The 19364-nt window shown below is 29.7% G+C and overlaps 1 long non-coding RNA gene across 4 annotated transcripts; it reads left to right on the plus strand.

The window, feature by feature from the left end:
* The first annotated feature begins 30 nt into the window (after positions 1–30).
* On the plus strand, positions 31–18647 carry LOC144848570 (uncharacterized). Of its 4 annotated transcripts, none has more exons than XR_013613877.1 (6): positions 31–141; positions 208–828; positions 1675–1926; positions 6147–6207; positions 11572–11619; positions 14354–18647. It is a non-coding gene; the product is annotated as an uncharacterized LOC144848570 (long non-coding RNA). The 4 variants fall into 4 exon arrangements; XR_013613878.1 differs by having other exon boundaries at positions 33–141; positions 276–828; XR_013613879.1 differs by having other exon boundaries at positions 32–828; positions 1675–2015.
* The last annotated feature ends 717 nt before the right edge of the window (positions 18648–19364 follow it).

The following is a 19364-nucleotide window of genomic DNA, read 5'->3' on the forward strand; positions in this document are numbered from 1 at the left end:
CTTCACCAAAAGTAGCATTTTAAAGTTGCAAACAGATCAATATAGAATCCAGTTGTCTTGAGAACATCATCAGAAGCGACATTATAAAATTGAAAACCAGATCACCAGAATTCAGTTGTCTTGAGAACATCACCAGAAGAAGTTTATAAAAATTGAAAACCAGACCACCATGGAAGAGTTCAGTTGTCTTGAGAACATCACCAGAAGCAATTTATAAAAATTAAAAACCAGATCACCATGGAAGAGTTCAGTTGTCTTGAGAACATCATCAGAAGCAGTTTATAAAAATTGAAAACCAGATCACCATGGAAGAGTTCAGTTGTCTTGAGAACATCATCAGAAGCGACATTATAAAATTGAAAACCAGATCACCAGAATTCAGTTGCCTTGAGAACATCACCAGTAGCGGCATTATAAAGTTTGAAACCCATCTTGTCAAGAGATGTCATGAGTAGAAATCATAAAATCAAAAAGCAGTACAGTTAGAAGATTGCATACTGGTATCTCAACTAAATCTAAATTTTGCGAGAAGATTATTACCTTTGAAAAAGAGAATGCAGAATACATTGAAAAGTCATTACGAAAATATATTGAAATATTGAAAAGCTACCATTCTAATGAGGACACCGCCATTGTAGAAGAACTGAACAGATATGTATATTCATGTAGAGATGTATCTTGAAATAATCATCATCTTACGCCAATGACCACATCAGGAAAACCTTGGAATATATGTCACTGAAAGAGATTACATTTAAGAAGACGAATTTTGAAAGAGATGCCATCTAGGAAAAATAATCTATGATTCCAAGAATTTAGCAGCAAAAGGTATCTATCAATAGTTTGAATTGAATAGTTTAATTTTAACTAATATATTTGTTATTATTACTAGAGTACACTAACCTTCAATTCATTGTTTTACTCTTACAGTGTTTTGTTTGATTAATAAATCATTTACACCAAGATAATTAAACTTAGATGACATGTCCAGATCCAGGCCCATTGTTGTTGTAGTAATTATTTAGTGCCAAACATAAATTATTATTTAATTGAATCAATTAACTTTTAGTTTGTAAATTGACCAATCAAATTGACTAAGATAAACAGATAGTGAGTTATTAAGCAATGAATCTAGCAGCTTAATTTTTATTACATTTTGTGTTATATCTTATTTCTAACCATTTCAGTTTATAATATAATAAGTAAAATTTTCAATTTTTATTATTTTCTAACCATATAATATCTTTATGTTAATTGTTACATTTTCGCCAGTGTAGCATCAGTAGCCGAATGGTACACAAAACTACCTTGTTCACAGGTGGATCTAGGTTTTTTTTAAAATAGGAGACGGATAACATTTTATATTATTATTAACAATTTTATATAGTTTATAATTTCATTTTAGCTGTCAAAAGAAAGCACACGCCCCTTTTGTTAGTGTAGCAAATTACAGTACAACTATGTTGCCTACATTTAGCAGGATCAGCAGTTAATCAAAATTTCTTAATGGAAATGTTCCCAGATACAAAGTAGAATAATATTTTTAAAAAGCATGATTTGCAGAAAATGGTTTTTTTAAAGCTTAAAGTTGCGTGGAGTTTTCAACAGAATTCTTTAAAATAGGTATTTAATTTGCGGTATACTTGTTTGCTTCCCCGACATTTTTATTCACAGGAGCATGGGAAGCGGTATTGAGATCTGGGAGGTGGTATTAAGTTCTGGGAGGTGGTATTGAGATCTGGGAGGCGGTATTGAGATCTGAAAAGCAGTTTTGAGATCTGTGAGGCATTATTGAGATCTGGGAGGCGGTATTGAGATCTGGGAGGCGGTATTGAGATCTGGAAAGCGGTTTTGAGATCTGGAAAGCGGTTTTGAGATCTGGGAGGCAGCTGACAGATGTCGCAAGTTTTGGGAGATCTAAGAGTGGTGAGTAAGGAAGGAATGGTGTGCAAGAGAAACAACATCACCATATGACTACTACCACCAGTCTTGATGAAGTGTATTAAAGTAACTGAGTAACTATAAATGATTTTAATTATTCTTTATTTGCATTACCTGTGCAACAGTACAATGTTTCAACATAGAGATATTATAGTGATTATGTACTATACTATCTCTATGGTTTCAAGTATTTACTTTGATATTTCAGACTGACACTTCATGCTTTGCATGTTTAAGCTATTAATTGTTGTTTGTATTTACAACTTAATTAGTATATTAATTACATTGATTGACTAGATAACAACAATATAATGACCTTGAAGAGACAATGATGAATGGCACAATACATACACACACAACACAAACATTAACGGACACAATAACAATTAACATAATAATAATTCAAGTAGAAATCTATTTTTCCATAATTTTTGTGATTGTTTAATTTCACAGAAACAGGGTGGGATTCAAAGGGAATATTTTTAGCCCCACCCTTTTTTTGGAAAATAATATGTAGTTTATATTTTATTGGTACTTCCCCTGCCCATGAAATATCTATTGAAATATTGTGGGGTTTTTTAAAGATTCAAACCATGATTGGAATATCTATTGAAATACAAGATCATTAGTGGTGTAATTCTTAAAGTAAGCAATAACTGAAGTATTCAATTTTCCATTTTAGTTTCCGATACATTACTACTATTTATTTTATATGTATTTTGCTGGTAGTAGTTCTTTAATAATCCATATGAGTGAACATTTACCACACAAATTAGAAATTCAATTATTTATGTAAATGAAGCTATATTTGTACTATCATAATTACAGATAATCAATAACCCCTCATTTGCACACATATTCATCATCTGAGCAGGGCATTCATCATAATGTAAGGTAATTATACACTACAATATACTAGTTGTATGTTTATAATATTTAAAAATTAAATATACAAATACAATTAACATAACTGATGACGTCAATATCAAAATTAATATTAATTATGTATATAAAGATAATACTGCATAATATTATATACTATATATTAATATACAGTACTATAATATTCCTGTGTTTCAGCATAAAGGGTATATCAATGCTACAGTAAATAAAAAACCTACAAATGTCACTTCATCCTATCTCCATAAACCAATCCCCACCCACCAAAACAATTTTTAAAATCCAAACAAGTAGAAAAAAGCAAAACTAAATTGAAAATATTTTTCTTACAAATAAAATCTATTAGTATTTTACAATATTTTGTCTCATAGATATTAATATTATTTTACTAATCAGTTCAAATTATCAAGAATAATTGTTATATTGAATTAAAAATATTATATATAACCAGACCTTTTATCAAATAAGTCGAAATTATCAACAATAATTGTTATATTGAAATAAAAATATAATATTATTTATAAGCTATATCAATATAACTAGACCTATACAAGTATGATTTTCAAAATGAGATACAAACAAGCATCGAGTACCAGGAAAATCTTGTGGTTGCTTGCATTTAGTATTTGGACTGTTTAGTATACGCCATCATTATATCACTAATCAATATGTCTTGTATTATCCTTAACGGTTGTAAGGAATTCAGTAGGCGACTAATAGAGATAATCAATACTGCTGTTGTCCAATGGACAGTTAGTGAATTATAGCTATTTGAATAGCACATTGCTAGAGGGATGTATGTCGGTTTTCACAAATATAGGGTGGCACCGATCTTGGGTTCTGTAGATTTTTATACAAATTATATACTGTTATTAAAGGAAAATGATTTTAATTTCAAAATTCAAATCATTTTATTGCAATTAATTAATTGTGATTGGATAAAACGATATAATAATAAAATAAAAAACATTAAAGATAAAAAGTTATACAAAAAATATTGATGGGTCATATAAGAATAAATTAAAAAAAAGTTCATCCAAACAAATATAAATATTTTATATTTTTGCTTGATATTTATTATCTTTTTGTTGTGAACTGTGAAACAACAAAATGTAGTCATTTGGATATATTATGGATAGCCAAACGATTCATTCAAGCTATTCAGAGGACCTTTATTAAGAGGGAAATTTGTCCTTAAGTTGTCCCCTTAATAAAGGTTTCATTGTATTTTTTATTGACACATTTTTTATTGTATTATCAATGAAGATGCTATCTATTATTTAGTCTATTTAACCAATCCTTCAATTATCGAAACAACAAAATTGACATTTTGTTACTAAAAGTCATATTTACAAAGACCAAAATTAATGTAATTACCTGTTAATACAATACATTGATTTGTAAGCTAACAATCCCACACACAATCCAATATCGCCTCCTCCACTTTTGAAACATGTGGTGAAGAATATGAAATTAAGCAAAACAACGGAGGCAAGAACAATATTGTTTTAGATGATTTAGTTGAAAAAACTTGAAAGGTACCTTGTAGTTCTTTGAAACTAGTACGCCTATGTTGTGGATGTTATAACTGGGCATTTTCATTGGTGTTGTGAAGTTAAATTGTATTGTCTAAACAGAGCAGTCTTTTTGGCTTTAAAAATGCCAATTCAATTCAAATGTTTATACTCCCTCCTACCAATCTCATCATACAGGCCTGAATTTAATTTACTGCTTTTTTTTACAGAATTAAAAAATATATATATATCAAATAGTAAAACTATTTAAAATACTTTATTTATTCTCTTTTACTAACAAATGACCATGCTAAATATATCATAATATTTTTGTTTTAGAGTGTTTTTGTACCTTTTGCTGTATAAACTATAATGTATGATGATCCACTGTTAAATCAGTACTGTGATATTAAAAAAGTTTTTTATAAGAAGAGATTATACCTACTAATGTTTTTCAAAAGCTGCAAATAATGTAAATTGTTAAATAAAAAAGGTAACATAAACATTGCATGAAAACAATACCAAAATTTAGAACATGGTAATTGAAATGCATGAAAACCCTTTCCTGAGATCTTTGTCCAAATATATGTTATTATATTTACTTATTTATATGTTTAATTTACAATATTCAAGGGGTAGAAAAGAGTGCCTTATGAATGTTTCATATTATGCATTAATTCGTGGCCAGTCTACTTCCAATCAGCTTCCTAAATTCTAGTTGTACAACCCCTATTTCTTAGTTAAAGGTTATCCTAAGCATGGAGGAACTATATATTTCCTCCATGTCCTAAGTAACATATTCATATCTTTATTTCTGATTGGCTAACAATGTTCTTATCAGATCTTATGGGAATCAAAAGATGATGGCCTTTGCTAGATCAGTTTATCTGGTTTATCAAATAGAGACAGGTTCATTACCATGAGCTATCTAACTTGAGATGAACCTCTATCATATCAACCAAGGTTAAAGTGTACTCGAGAGTATATATAAATACTCTACAATGTCTCCCTCCAGTTTTTCCCTTCCCCCCCTCTTTTTAACAGTTATAAAGGTGGGTTGATCATGGTATGTGTTGCAGTGTGGCTTCTATTGATTCATAGAGGGCTTATAACTGAGGACCAACAGGCTAATAATACATTTTTCTTTACATTACGAAAATTTACATATTTTTCTCATTAAATGCACATTATGTATTTTTATAAGGTGATATTAGTAATTATGTATTTGTATTTTATATTATGTCCACTTGTTCTGGACCTATTTTTTTTATAATATGCTATTTCATTTTTTGACAAATCCAGCCATTATACCCCTAATATCACTAATTTGCTGTGAATGCATTTTTCCAATTATTTAGTTACCAATCTTAAAACATTTTTTCTGTATACAGTTTCATACATGGTACATTTTTTTTGGATCATGTTTGTAGATATGTATTTTTCTGTTAGAGTCTAACTGTATATTTCTTTATTCGACCTTATTTATAGAGGGTGACCCTAAACAGCGTATGCTGACAATCAAGGGGCCCTCATGATGAGTTATGATAAGTGTATGTGTGTGACAGTGGCTGTGATGTACTAGTACACCAGGGTAATCCCTACTTGTCTCGAAAGATGTACTAGGTTCTTTAAAGTGCACATGAGCCAGATGTGTACTTTGTCTAATTTTAGAAACGCTTTGTTAATTCAGACCATCACAAGTTTTAATTTTGAGGGTCTTTAATTGGAGGTAGTTTATTCTATATTGTTTTAAAAGAATGTTGATCCTGTTATAATTTATTTTACATATAGGATTTGGACGGACAACTGGAAGGAAATAGAAGTGCTTAGACAACAACAGAAGAATCTTAAGGTACATTGACAAAATAATTATATACTACAGTATTCACAACCATTAATATGGTAGGCGCTGCACTGTTGCTGTCTGTAGAGGGCCTAATCCAAATTTCCTCATGTGGGGATAGTTAACATTCACAATAGTATTTTTAAACTTAATTTATCACCCTTTTTAAATAAATCATAAACAAATATAAATGTTTAATTTGTTTTATTTCTTTTGCCTATCTGGATATTGAAGTGTTTCTTCAAATAACAGACTAAACATTTTGGCAAATTTAAGCCTGATGCAGGTCAAATTAGCAATTGAAATGACAGGTACCTATGTCTTGTATGTTAACAACAGTGAAAACTCATGAGGTAGATTTTGCTGAGCACGCTTGACATCATAGAAATTTACAGTGACGGCGAGCGTGCGGGGAAATCGTTGATCTCGCAAGTGTTCAGAAATGATATGCACACATCCCTAATACGTTATCAACATATGGTTCTCAGTAAAGTTTTCCTTTAATAAGGGTTCAATTGTAGTAGGACCATATAATAAGCCCTTGTTTTCCACTAGATGAGTGGCTTAGCTTAGTTGTCTTTCAGAACGAATAGATGGAAATATGAATATACACGCGTTATCAACCAATGCTTGTGATTCATGCTATGTAATTCATCACTGAATTTCAGTGTTGGTTTATCTCTTCTTATTTGATTACCTCATATGCTAATTAGAGATTACGTTCATTTTCTTGAATAATATATTGCCAATAAAAACATCTTCAATGAAATTTAACCCGTATATCTGTCGCCCCCTTACATCACTTACATCTTAATATTTAATTTACGGCAGCTATAATTAGCATTACCTGACGTAAATTATCATTATATGAAACGCGATCCAAATTCAGACAAATTGTTGATCGGATTAAAGCTTAGCAGACTGCAGCAAGAAAATTGCAAGGCTGTCTACATTAATTTTAGGAAAAAATAGAATAGTCTAGGATTAATAATAAATTGATAGTCTTGATTAATGCTAGTAGTTGTTATGATACATCAGGGGAGACGAGAGGGATGGGGGAGGTCTGCTAGTCCCTTAGTATCACCATTGTTGCCATCTTCGGACACGAAGACAACATTTGGCATACACAGTCTTTATATGATTAGCCCTCTTTTACATTGATACGCTTGAGAGGTTTAGGGTGTTCCTTAAACTAAACAATATCCTATTTCTATATAAATGTTAATACTTAATTACATTTTGAAATGTTTTATTTTTCCTAATATCACTCCATTAAACTTACAAGAACGAATATATATATTCGAGTACAAGATTGAAATTATGTTTTGGGAAATAATTATTTTGAATTTATTAACACGATATTGCAACAAATAAGAAAGATCGAGAAATTTTAATTCATCAGCAATTCAAAAACTAATCCCTCACGTTTACTACTGCTGCTCGTTAGTCTGAATCACTGAAGCATGAAATTTATGGCACCAAGGGTCAAGAGACTTAATTAAGATAAAGAATGCGAGAGAGACAAGATGATACAGATTATTAACCAGAAATACTTTAATATCGGAAATAGAATGGAGAGAGAATGAAAGTTAAAATGTAACAGAAGAAAGCGTTATATTAGGATGCCTCAAGAATTATGCGCCTGCTAGGAATTTGATGTAAAACTGAGTTTTCCCATGCATTATTCATTTTTCTTTTACATCGTTTATCTGTACTCAATCCAATATTAGATAAAAGTGCTATTTATCCTAAACTTATATAGCAATTTTGGAAGCTTTTAACATGAGCTTATGAGTATAGGTTTTAAAATAAGTGAATAATTGTTGCATGCATATATAAAAATATAATGGTGGTCTAATGCTAGGATGTCTGCATATATTGAGAATATGATTCCGGGTTCAAATATAAGTTGTAGTGGCATTTTCTTATTTTCACTCACATATTTCCACATCTTTATACATGACAGCATTTCATTTTTTGACATGAAATTATGTAATATAAGTTAATAAAGAAGACAATATTATATTATAAAATTACATTAATTATGATTAATGCAAATATTAATAGCCAATGAGAAAGAAAAAAAGAGTTTATTGTTCCTTAATTACATTAATTAAAGGTTAACGCAAATATTAATACTAATAGCCAAAGAGAAAAGATAAAAGAGTTTGTTGTTTCATGTAGGTATTACAATTATAAATTGTAAAATTATAAAATATTACAAATTATATTCGATGGCCTTGTTGAAATTGTTTTATTTATTAGAAAATTTGCAATATTACTTATTTTTCTTTGTAAATGTAGTAATGTCTCACATACAGTTACTTAGTCATGCATATCTCATTAATGTAAATGCACCATGCACAGTAATGCTGCCAGCTTCCACTATGCTGTACGGTATCATTAATGTTAGGGCGTTTCAATGATGCAATATTCTCAGATAAAGTAGAACTATATCACAGTTTATGATCTAGATATCCGTGTAATTTATGAGTGAACTTTAACCCTATACAGTTACAATTTCCTAACAGGTGCGGGAACGTTTTCAAACGCTGGACAATTTATCCCATCTAATCAATCAAGGAAATCGTAATAGTTAATTTGATGTATCGTGTAAGACAAATAATAAACCTATTTGTATTGTCTCTACAAACAAATTGTACTTCCCGAAATAAAAACACTGATTTAATATTTGAGCGTGTTTATTTTGTTGGTATTATATTCCAAAGCTAATGTTTGTAAATCTTTTGATTTTAGTAAATTATATAGCTTTACACAGAAACTCTCCCTGCTATTGGATGACTGCATACATTCAATCAACTCACAAACTACACAGAATACGACATAATTGATTTTAACCTAGAAAATTATCATAGGGTAACATGTTCATTAGTTACATACTGCCATCACGATTACAACTGGACAACGATGATAAAATCATCACCATCATCTTCACTGTCTCACTAATTTGGACCTGATCACTATCATCAATAAGCCATATCACCATCATCATTCTCAGATCATTATCATCTTCTTTATATCATCATAATCATCACTTTGTCATCTTCCTTTTTATATTTAGAAAAAATGCCAAGGATGACCATAATATAAGCAAATACATTCACTATCATCCTCAAAGATGCTCTACATAAACAAAGTCCAGAACAAGTCTTTGGGATTAGAGCTGTTTTTTGTCACGAAAAATAAATCTGATGGCATTTGAACCAAGTTTTCACACACTACGCTATACAAAAGTCCAATGTGTGTAAACTTTTTTTTAGTACTCGTTGGTGGGCTTCTTTTAGAGATAGGCCTCTTTTTCGAGATTACATTTGCAAACTAAAGAAGGGGGATACTTTTTTAAATGAATGCTGTACATTTTGTGCATTGCTACTACAATAATAGGATTTCTAAAACAAGTCAACATATTTGTGATAAAAAAATACCATTTTTAAACTGTGAAATGAATGTACGATATAACCTCCATCATAAATTGTCTTGATCCTTTGATATTCAAATAGTCTATCTCAAAAGAAGCCCAGTGGGCTTGATTTCGAGCATTAGTTTTTTGTTACGGAACTGTGAACGATTGCTGTAAAGAACCTATGCTTGTCTGCACATCAATATGTGCGTTTTGTTGATTCTGTTTCAACTGAGTACGTAATTGATCAAGATAGCAGGCTAGTGACCCTGCTAGTAGAGGTACGCAATCAATATTGCGTAGTTAACAGAACATAACTATACAGTTGAACATTCACAATTCATTTTCAATGAACATAAGGACGATTTTTCAATAAAATGTAGGAAAAACTGTATTTTAATTTAAATTCGATTTATAGGAATGAACCTATGAGTACCTATTTTTTCAAAATGAACATCCCGTTTTTTAAAATTCTGTTAGTTCCAGAACATATATTACAATTTAACAATCACAATTTGAATGAATTGTCAATAAATTGTATTTACATTTAATTCAGGTGTTAGTATGTACGAAACCCACCCCCCCCCCCCCCCCCCACCAATTATGTCCAAAATGAAATGTAATTTTTTTTTTTAAAGAGCAGATAGCTTTTATAGTATAGATCCTTATTCAATGGGAAAAAAGTATTAATCGATCTAAAATACAACAAAACATATTATTCAGGTTATTTTATTTAATCAATAAATTATTTAAAGCTTATTAAACAATTAATTATGGTTAGATCCAAAAAATGATAATCTGCCATAAAGTTGTATTCAAATTCTCTGTAATTTAATTAATATAAATTGAATAATTATTTTACTAATTTATTAATTACGTTCCTAAATGATCTAAACATGGGTTTATATAAATACACTTGATCACAATGCATTTTTTTTGTACATTTAGCTGATTCAGTAGAATGTAAGCCAGATTTTTATGTAGAATTGGTTATAATACAATACTTGCCATACTTTGTTAATAGTAAATTGATTGATTTGAGTGTTTGTAGCCATTTCAATGCAAATAACAGTCTCTTAACATGTGAATGGGAAAAACTGTAATATGCACAAAATGCTGGGAAGCTAAATTAACAATTCATTGATTAGTAGCCCTTAAGTCTAGTCAGTCTTGCAGACATTTTGTGTAGATGCTGCAATATATAAGATTTCTAGTGCCCTTATTTCGTTGCGAAAGAATATACTCAGGGCGCCCATAAATAAAGGATGTATGGGTCATACAATTTGTTTTATTGCAAGAATTAGGGCAGTTGCAATATACGTACGCAATCGTAGCAACTTCGGCCTCCATAATCATTGTTAAGCACAATGGTTACTATACTCGATTCTTTAAGTGGCGTACTTAATCGGCCATAGAAGATTTTTGCTCTTTTGCTAGCCATTTTTGCACAATATAGCTTTTTTTTTTTCAAAATAAAGTATAAAATTGGTATTCCTTGGCTTCTATTTAGTGGACATGAGTGCAATATCATAGTGCAGGCAATCATTTTGCACCTTTAATAGAAAATGACAAAAACAGTATTGAAAATCGAAAATCTAAACTTATGTCTCAGAATATACAAGACAAATGTTTTTACAGTCATGACACTTGACAGGGAAAGTTGTTTTGCCTAAAGGAGGAGACGTTCAATTTGTTTTTGAAACTAATTATGTTATGTTAATGTAATGTGGGGACATTGAGACATGCTCCTTCTTGATTCCCCTAATTGGTAGATTCTAGGTCCAGACAAAGAAGATCAACGGCATGCGTAGGTCCTATTTCGTATCATATTGACAGCTCCCTATCCTGTGAACTAAAGCAGTCAATATGTTTGTTGCGAATATGTAATTAACTTAATTTAAACATTTTAATTATCACATTTTTAACTTTTATCTTCTTTTATATTATTTCAGAAGTGTACTGAGCATTATGGAAGGTGCTTGGAATCGTGTCAATGATAAGTTAGTATATTTTGTTTGAATTTATTTTTTTCATGCATTAAAACTAGCAATTAAGAAGTTTTGTTTCTTAAATGTTGCAAAAGGGGGAAAATAGTTTAATATCATTGGGTAAAACACAGTAATATCATTGGGTAAAACACAGTAATATCATTGGGTAAAACACAGTAATATCATTGGGTAAAACACAGTAATATCATTGGGTAAAACACAGTAATATCATTGGGTAAAACACAGTAATATCATTGGGTAAAACACAGTAATATCATTGGGTAAAACACAGTAATATCATTGGGTAAAACACAGTAATATCATTGGGTAAAACACAGTAATATCATTGGGTAAAACACAGTAATATCATTGGGTAAAACACAGTAATATCATTGGGTAAAACACAGTAATATCATTAGGCCTACAGTTACAGACCTTCTATAGTACTATTGTATGAGTGATATTGCATATTGAAAATGATTTATTATAATAATGTACAGTATTGACTTACAAAGTGATCAAAGTTCTCCTACCCCATCATCCCGCTCCCCCACCTTTCCCACATTACATATTACCACACGCAGCACACTCTGACTCTACAGGTTGGATTACTATGCTGCCACAATTACATTTCCTTTCCAAATTTATCGAGTGTACAGTAGATAAAAATATTAAAATAACCTTAATCACGGCCTCGCGTGTCACAATTACTTTAAACGTGAAGAGTAGCTGGTTATATGTAAACATTAGCCAGCACATTTGAGAATGTTAGCCCTCGAATACATGCAAGTATCCAGTTTGTATTTAGCATTCTATATCTCTTATATTACTATTCATTTCAGGTTTAATGAAGCATGTCCATATATTTATATTATATTGTGTTGCTACAAAAATGTTAAACTACTGCCAGTCCATATGTTATGTATGATTCCTAAAAAGCAATCTGCAAATCTTGCAGTTCTGTTTTAACCCCAACCCATTTTCCCAGCCTATTTTCCATGCGTAATGATCTTTTACTACTTTATTAACAGTGATGATAATAATATTAACATATAATTATACAACTAAATATAGGATATGTCGACCCATATGTAATATTAACCGATTTAAGAACTATGCTTTATGAAAACATTATCACAGTTAAACTAAGATTATGATTAGGCTTTTATAGTATTAATAATATTATAGCAATTGTCTGAGACTTTTCAATTACGTAGCAAACACTGTTCATTGGAGACACAGTGGACAGACATCTAGGCATCATAATAAAACCTGCTTGGCAAAATCAATATACAACAAGACGTGTTTATAAGACCTATGAGCAGATCTGGGTAATTTAATGTCAAATTTCTCATAAATTTTAACTCTGCTGAATTTGTGCATTCATCTATGAAGTATTAGAGAAAATATATACATAATTGAATGTATATATCATATATATTTCATGTAACCTATATGATGAAATTAATGTTGAGATATTGAAGTATACCATGATGGCGTTTATTTTACTGTAGAATGTATTATACTTTTTTAAAACCGATTTACTATGTTATGTGTGTATTGTTATAGTATATACTGCTTCCATGGTATTTAAATATGTATGCATATTCACTTGGGTACAGTGAAATGCATTGAATGTATAATGATTACTATCTACGCACTAGAGATAATATAATATACAAATTTCAGTGTATATTTATCAAGAAAAACAGTTATGAAAATATGATTTAATAAAATATTGCATGTGTACATATCCACTAAAACATACATTTATATTATACAAATCAAATGAAAACATTTAAATAAAATAATCAATAATGTTATTATATTTATTAATGATGTAGTCATGAATGCTATTTAAAATTAGTATTCTATTCTGTGTTATTGTTAATTAATATTTATATAATATATATACCATATTTATTTTTTTATATTATTACCAATTAATTAGTTCTAATTACAACTCCCTGGTCTTACTATAAAATAATTATAAATTTACAACATCGCTGACAGTCAAGCCAATTATCAAAATTAATAGTTTGATTAATTTTTATTTTATGTTCCCTTTAATATTTTTAATTTCTATAGAATTTAGATGGCAAAACAAACAAGAATTACATAATCTCTCAGTTTTCCCAATCCCGTCACATTTTCACAACAAATTCTGGGATGTCATTGGTACAGCTGGGATGTTGAGAAGGCAATGGTGCGGTGATATAACTTGCAATGTTTTTGCAATATCTCCATATTGTCTGTTTCGTTAACAATTATGTATGCCCATTTATTCTTCATAACATAAGGAGATAAACATATGTGAGCAGTACTGCTATTTGGATTCTAATGCTCTTTGGAGTTCTGATAAAATTATGTTTATTAGTTGTATGTGTATTAAAATGGGATAGAGATATTTACACTAATTACTAAACTATAGTAATTTATGGTAAAGATTATTCATTGAAGATATGTGGATCCCTTTCTCCCACCTTCCCAAATACAGCCAACTCTCAAAAAAACAAAAAACTCTCCCAAGACTTGAAGTCTAAAGATCCCAAATTCTTTGTACCATTAAAACACATTTAGAACACCAACATTTCCAAAAAATTAACTAGACATACTACTAGACAATCTCAAGGATGCCTGAGAAAATGATTACCAAAAGTTAATATTTTTCTCCAAAACAACAACCATATTGATCATAAACCTTTATTGACAAGATTTTTTTTCAAATGTGTTAAATACTTTGCAGGTGGTTACGACAAGGCAGATGCTAAAGGTGACATTGAAGGTTTTTGACAATTATGAAAACAATGAAGTCATGGCTATCAACAGATCATGATGTCTGATGTGTTCAGAAAAGATGATGGGACTGACTGCTGACTAGTTATCAGTTTTGAAGATCAGTTTTGACTGATAAAGAAAGACCTGCTAGTGTTGCGGGTTAACAACCAGCTAGTGTAGTGGTAAGTCAGACCCAAGTTTGACTTAAATAAGAAAAACTATAAACTTTTACTCTGATCAAAGAAGCAAGAAGACCAGACCAGCTATTGAAAAGTCAGGCCGAGAGTTGGATCTAAAACTAAGATTTACCGATGAAGAAAGCAACATGACCAAACCAGCTAGTGGCAAGTTTGACTAAAAGCAGATCAACTATCAGCTTTAATGAAGAAAGTAGGATACCAGAGCAGCTGGTGGAAGATCCAGAGATCAAGAACTCAGAAACATAGGAATCAGAAATGGTAGAGAAAGTTCAGAATTAGATAAAATATTAAAGGATACATGGTATATCCTCAACAATATAAAGTGAAGTACCAGTTATGAATTTTGATGCATTTTAATAAGAATTCCAAATCATGTCGTGAGCAAGTAAATTTTATTCTATTGAAATAATATTATATATGCCACAAAACCATAATAATAATCATCACAGTAATTAATTAATACGGTAAACATTCATTATACATAAACATGACATTCGCCGTTTCAAACTTCATTTTCATTAATAATCTATCCTTTAATGCAATTAATACAAATTTAATTAATGTTACATTCATATTTTACATAATCTATAATATCCATATTTTTCTTTTAGTCAGGCCTACATAGAAGCATTTAATATCACAATTCGCAATCTTAATAAGGAATAAGGTAGTTTTATTTCGAATGCACAATCGATAATGCTTATTTGAATAGAATCACCACATGCTACATAAAAACATGCCTAGCTGATTCGAGGCCTTAATAAGGTAGCCTATGACATAATATCAGGCCTAAACGTGCAAGACATATTTCCAGTTTATGACATACGAAAGGTCATCTTTACTCGTCAATCGCAGTTTTCAATATCAAAACTTTAAGAGGTGTTACATAATACAGATTTACTTCCACATGCAAAATGCGCATGTGGTTTTACAGGTCAAGGGTCAAATAAATTATCAAGTTTGAATATTCTGAACTTTGACGGGAAATATATTATAAATAATCCCGAGATTATGGTTTGTAGTTATACAAAATATTATGAACAAATTTTTAAACCAAATTTAAATACTACATAGTACTGATTATGGATATTTGTTGATTATTTATTAATTAATCTATTTGATTAATATTATTAATTTATTACTATCTTTTCTCACTATGCATAGACTTTAATTTCTTTATTAAATAAAAGGTAGAAAGAAAATTTTGAATGTATTTCTGGTCAGCGTATTCACAATATATAGAATTACATCATGATACTAAAGATCGGCAATCACTAACAATTTATGTGTTCATTGAAACGTATTATTAAGCGACGAATATCTTGCTGTGTTTGCTGAGCATTGATAGTTGTAGGGAGACATCAGAGTGCGCTCATGCATGACATCTAATGAATATTCGAAAGCAATAATGGACAGTGCTATTGACTAGATATATTTGCTCCTGTCAGTAAATTCTTGTATTAATGCATGTTGCAAGATTCCTATACATAATTTCATAAATGTTATCATAAATATAATTAGATAATAAAAGCATAGATATGCATTAAATAGTACACAGCACGTTGCTATACCCATCATGCATTTGTAAACGACTAATAACGGTGTAATAACATAAAGTGGTCGCTTCACCTCTCACCACATCATACATACAATATGTAATGAATTGCATTTTTATTCAGTATAGTAACTCGTTCTCTTCGTGCCAAACTCTGTTCATTTTGTACACTATAACATATAATGTGTACTATATACAGTGCACAGTAATACCTAAATGGACACATTTGTATACTAAAATTAATTTATTTAAAAGCACATTATATGTTAATATTATTCTTGCCAAGTTTACCAAATCTAATCAGTGAAATAAACTTCCATTATTAAGTTGGAAATATATGATAAAATAATTTTCTTTTTCTTTTGAGACAAAAGATCTATCAAAGTGGAGTATTATTTACCATATAACACACAATTTAATTTACTCTATTCTTTGTAATTAGTTGAACATTTTTTATTCAAGGGTTGTCCATATGTAGCCTTCGATATATAAAATAGTAAAATATATAATAATTTTAATACAATAAAGCAAGATCTCTCCCAAATTTATTTAAAATTAAAAAGAAATTAAGGACGAAAAATAGAATCAATTATGATATCACGGTTGTCAAGGTTACCAAACTATTTTCCGAAATGCATGTGTTGTTTTAATAATTACTTTAAACAAATCAGCTATTAAGTAATACTACACTTTATTATTCATTTAATAATAATTTAAGTCTATTTTGTTTTCTTCAATTAAGTAATGTACTTATACTAATGTAAGTTTACCGATACATAAATAATATAATATTATATCTGAAATGTAATTTTTATATTATATGCATGAGTGGATTCAGGAAAAAATGTACGTTGATGTGTTTTGAAAATCTTCATATTTCATAAAGAAACAAATCAAAGTTTCTAACTAATCAGGCTCGTACATTTTATATTCTCGTGCAGGCCGACAAACGCATTCTCTTTCCCGTTCCATTCTTGTTAGAAGCGGTTCAAGGGAAGGCGCTTGTGGCCCAATTGCATTCTGCGTCCACTATTGATACGTAAACATTATGTGTGTGTGTTTTGTATGATTTGACACCATTGTTTCCACAATAAATATAATCATGAAACGTGATTGTATGGATATCAAACATCACAATAGACTATTAACATATGCAAATGTAGTCGTACGATCAAGAAATATCTAACAATGAGTTTTAATATACAAATTTGAAAGTGATACCATGTCTGTGTTTTCTTTACATTCTTGTCTGTTGGTCCTAAAGGCCTTGGTAAAGAAGTATGTGGTTATCATTGTTTTTTTAACAATTTCTCATTTAAATTTTCCGAAGAGTTACAAGAAAAATTACGGAAAAATACATACTCCCGTCACCAATTGCAACAAATTTTGCAAAAATTGTAATGCGAAATATATAAATAAAAAATATCAATGGTAATCGCATGCTTCTCCAATGTCTCCAGTTTACCTATGCAATTTTATACTGAAATTTGTAAATATATGAACAGTAAACCAAACTGTATTTAGAACCTTACGTTAGTTGTTTAACCCTTTCGTGTACAGTTGTATTCTATGCATTAGTGACGTATCTTTATAACATAAAAAGGTATACAAACACCCAATACCTGATTATCATAAAATCAAATAAACAATCAACAGTAAAAAAAAATCGAAAAAAAATATTAGTTTATGTTTTTATTATTATGGATATAAAAGGGATTCTTTAAGGTACTGTAGTAGTATGGTCTTCTTTTTATAATATATTAAAAATCTACATAAAAAAATTATTTATTTAATTAACTACCAGTTACGTAATACAACCCCAAACCCACCTCTGATCTTTAGTGAAATGACGTTCCATAAACCAATGCATGGAATATATTACCATTTTCATTATATCAACGTTAACAAATATTATTTTATGTGGCAATTGTATATTATTACAACCTTTTGTGTGCATCTGAAAATAAATAATTTTAAATATTAGGCTTACTGGTAATCTTGTGTTTTACTATTCATATGTACAACCTTGTGACAAAAATAATCACAATTCTAAAACTGTTCTCTGGGGTTTAATCACATTAAATGATTTTGATATAATTACAAATAAAAAGTTTCCAATAATGATTAATTAATTAATTTGTCTTAAGTATGCAAATATTAATTTATATATTTTGAGTGGTCGAGCTGATTTCATTCCTTCCATTAACAGGATAACACATTCCGCAACTTTTTTTCTTATAAAAACATTAATTAATGAAAAATATGTTTTAAATAAATTAATGACTCAATAGATCCATATAAAATGTTACTTTATGAAATTATAAATTTGTGTATGAAATCAAGAAGTTCTTGATGTTGCAGAATAAATTAGTAAAACGGTGATGAATGTGGAAAATGTTTGTTCCGACGGTTCCCATGTGGTCAGATTTCATAATTGTATGCTGATTGAGGTAATATACAGTAGTACAGGGAAGTTCAATTTCACACATCCCATACACACTTTTCCGTTCGCTTACATGGCACGTAAAAGAACAAACATGGTTTTCCAATGTACTGCATCAGAAGACCAGAGTTTCACCTTAATTAACATCTAAACGTATAACACATGTTGATTATCCGTGGTGTAAATTCAAATTTATTTTTCAAAAACAAATATATTTTATTGTGATTATTTTTATCAGGTTTTTAAAACTTTATTTTGTCATTGGTTTATTTTATTACATATTTGTATCCCTTTCTTGTAACTGTTTTTTCACTGATTGTTATTAAGTTTAGCTGCCTACATTTTGCCAATTTTATAAATCTTAACTTTGTATTTTTGTGAATTTTTTTTTTTAGTTTTCACTCGCTTGCCAGTGTCTGCTATTCCTTTTCTTCTTTACTAGAAAACCTAAATGCATATAATGGGTATTTTCATGAGTGCTAATGCCATAAGTTCAACCATTTTTTTACGCCAGATCTCTTAACATATAAAAACTCAGTTCTGCATTGATAATTCGTTAATCTTGTAAAGTACAAGTTTTTATAATGTATATTTGTTCAACTTGTTTTATTTCTTCAAATAAATGTTTGAAGTTAAATATTCTAAGAATAATTTGTGGGAGAAAAGAAAATATGTGTACATTTTGCTATGAATAATGTAAAGAACTTTCTTATTAAGTTTTTTATTTCAATTTCTCCTTTATATAATGTCTCTCTGATCTCTAAACAGTAGATCCTTATGT

This window comes from Antedon bifida, chromosome 7 (genome assembly GCF_963402885.1).
Source record: "Antedon bifida chromosome 7, ecAntBifi1.1, whole genome shotgun sequence".
NCBI lineage: Eukaryota > Metazoa > Echinodermata > Crinoidea > Comatulida > Antedonidae > Antedon > Antedon bifida.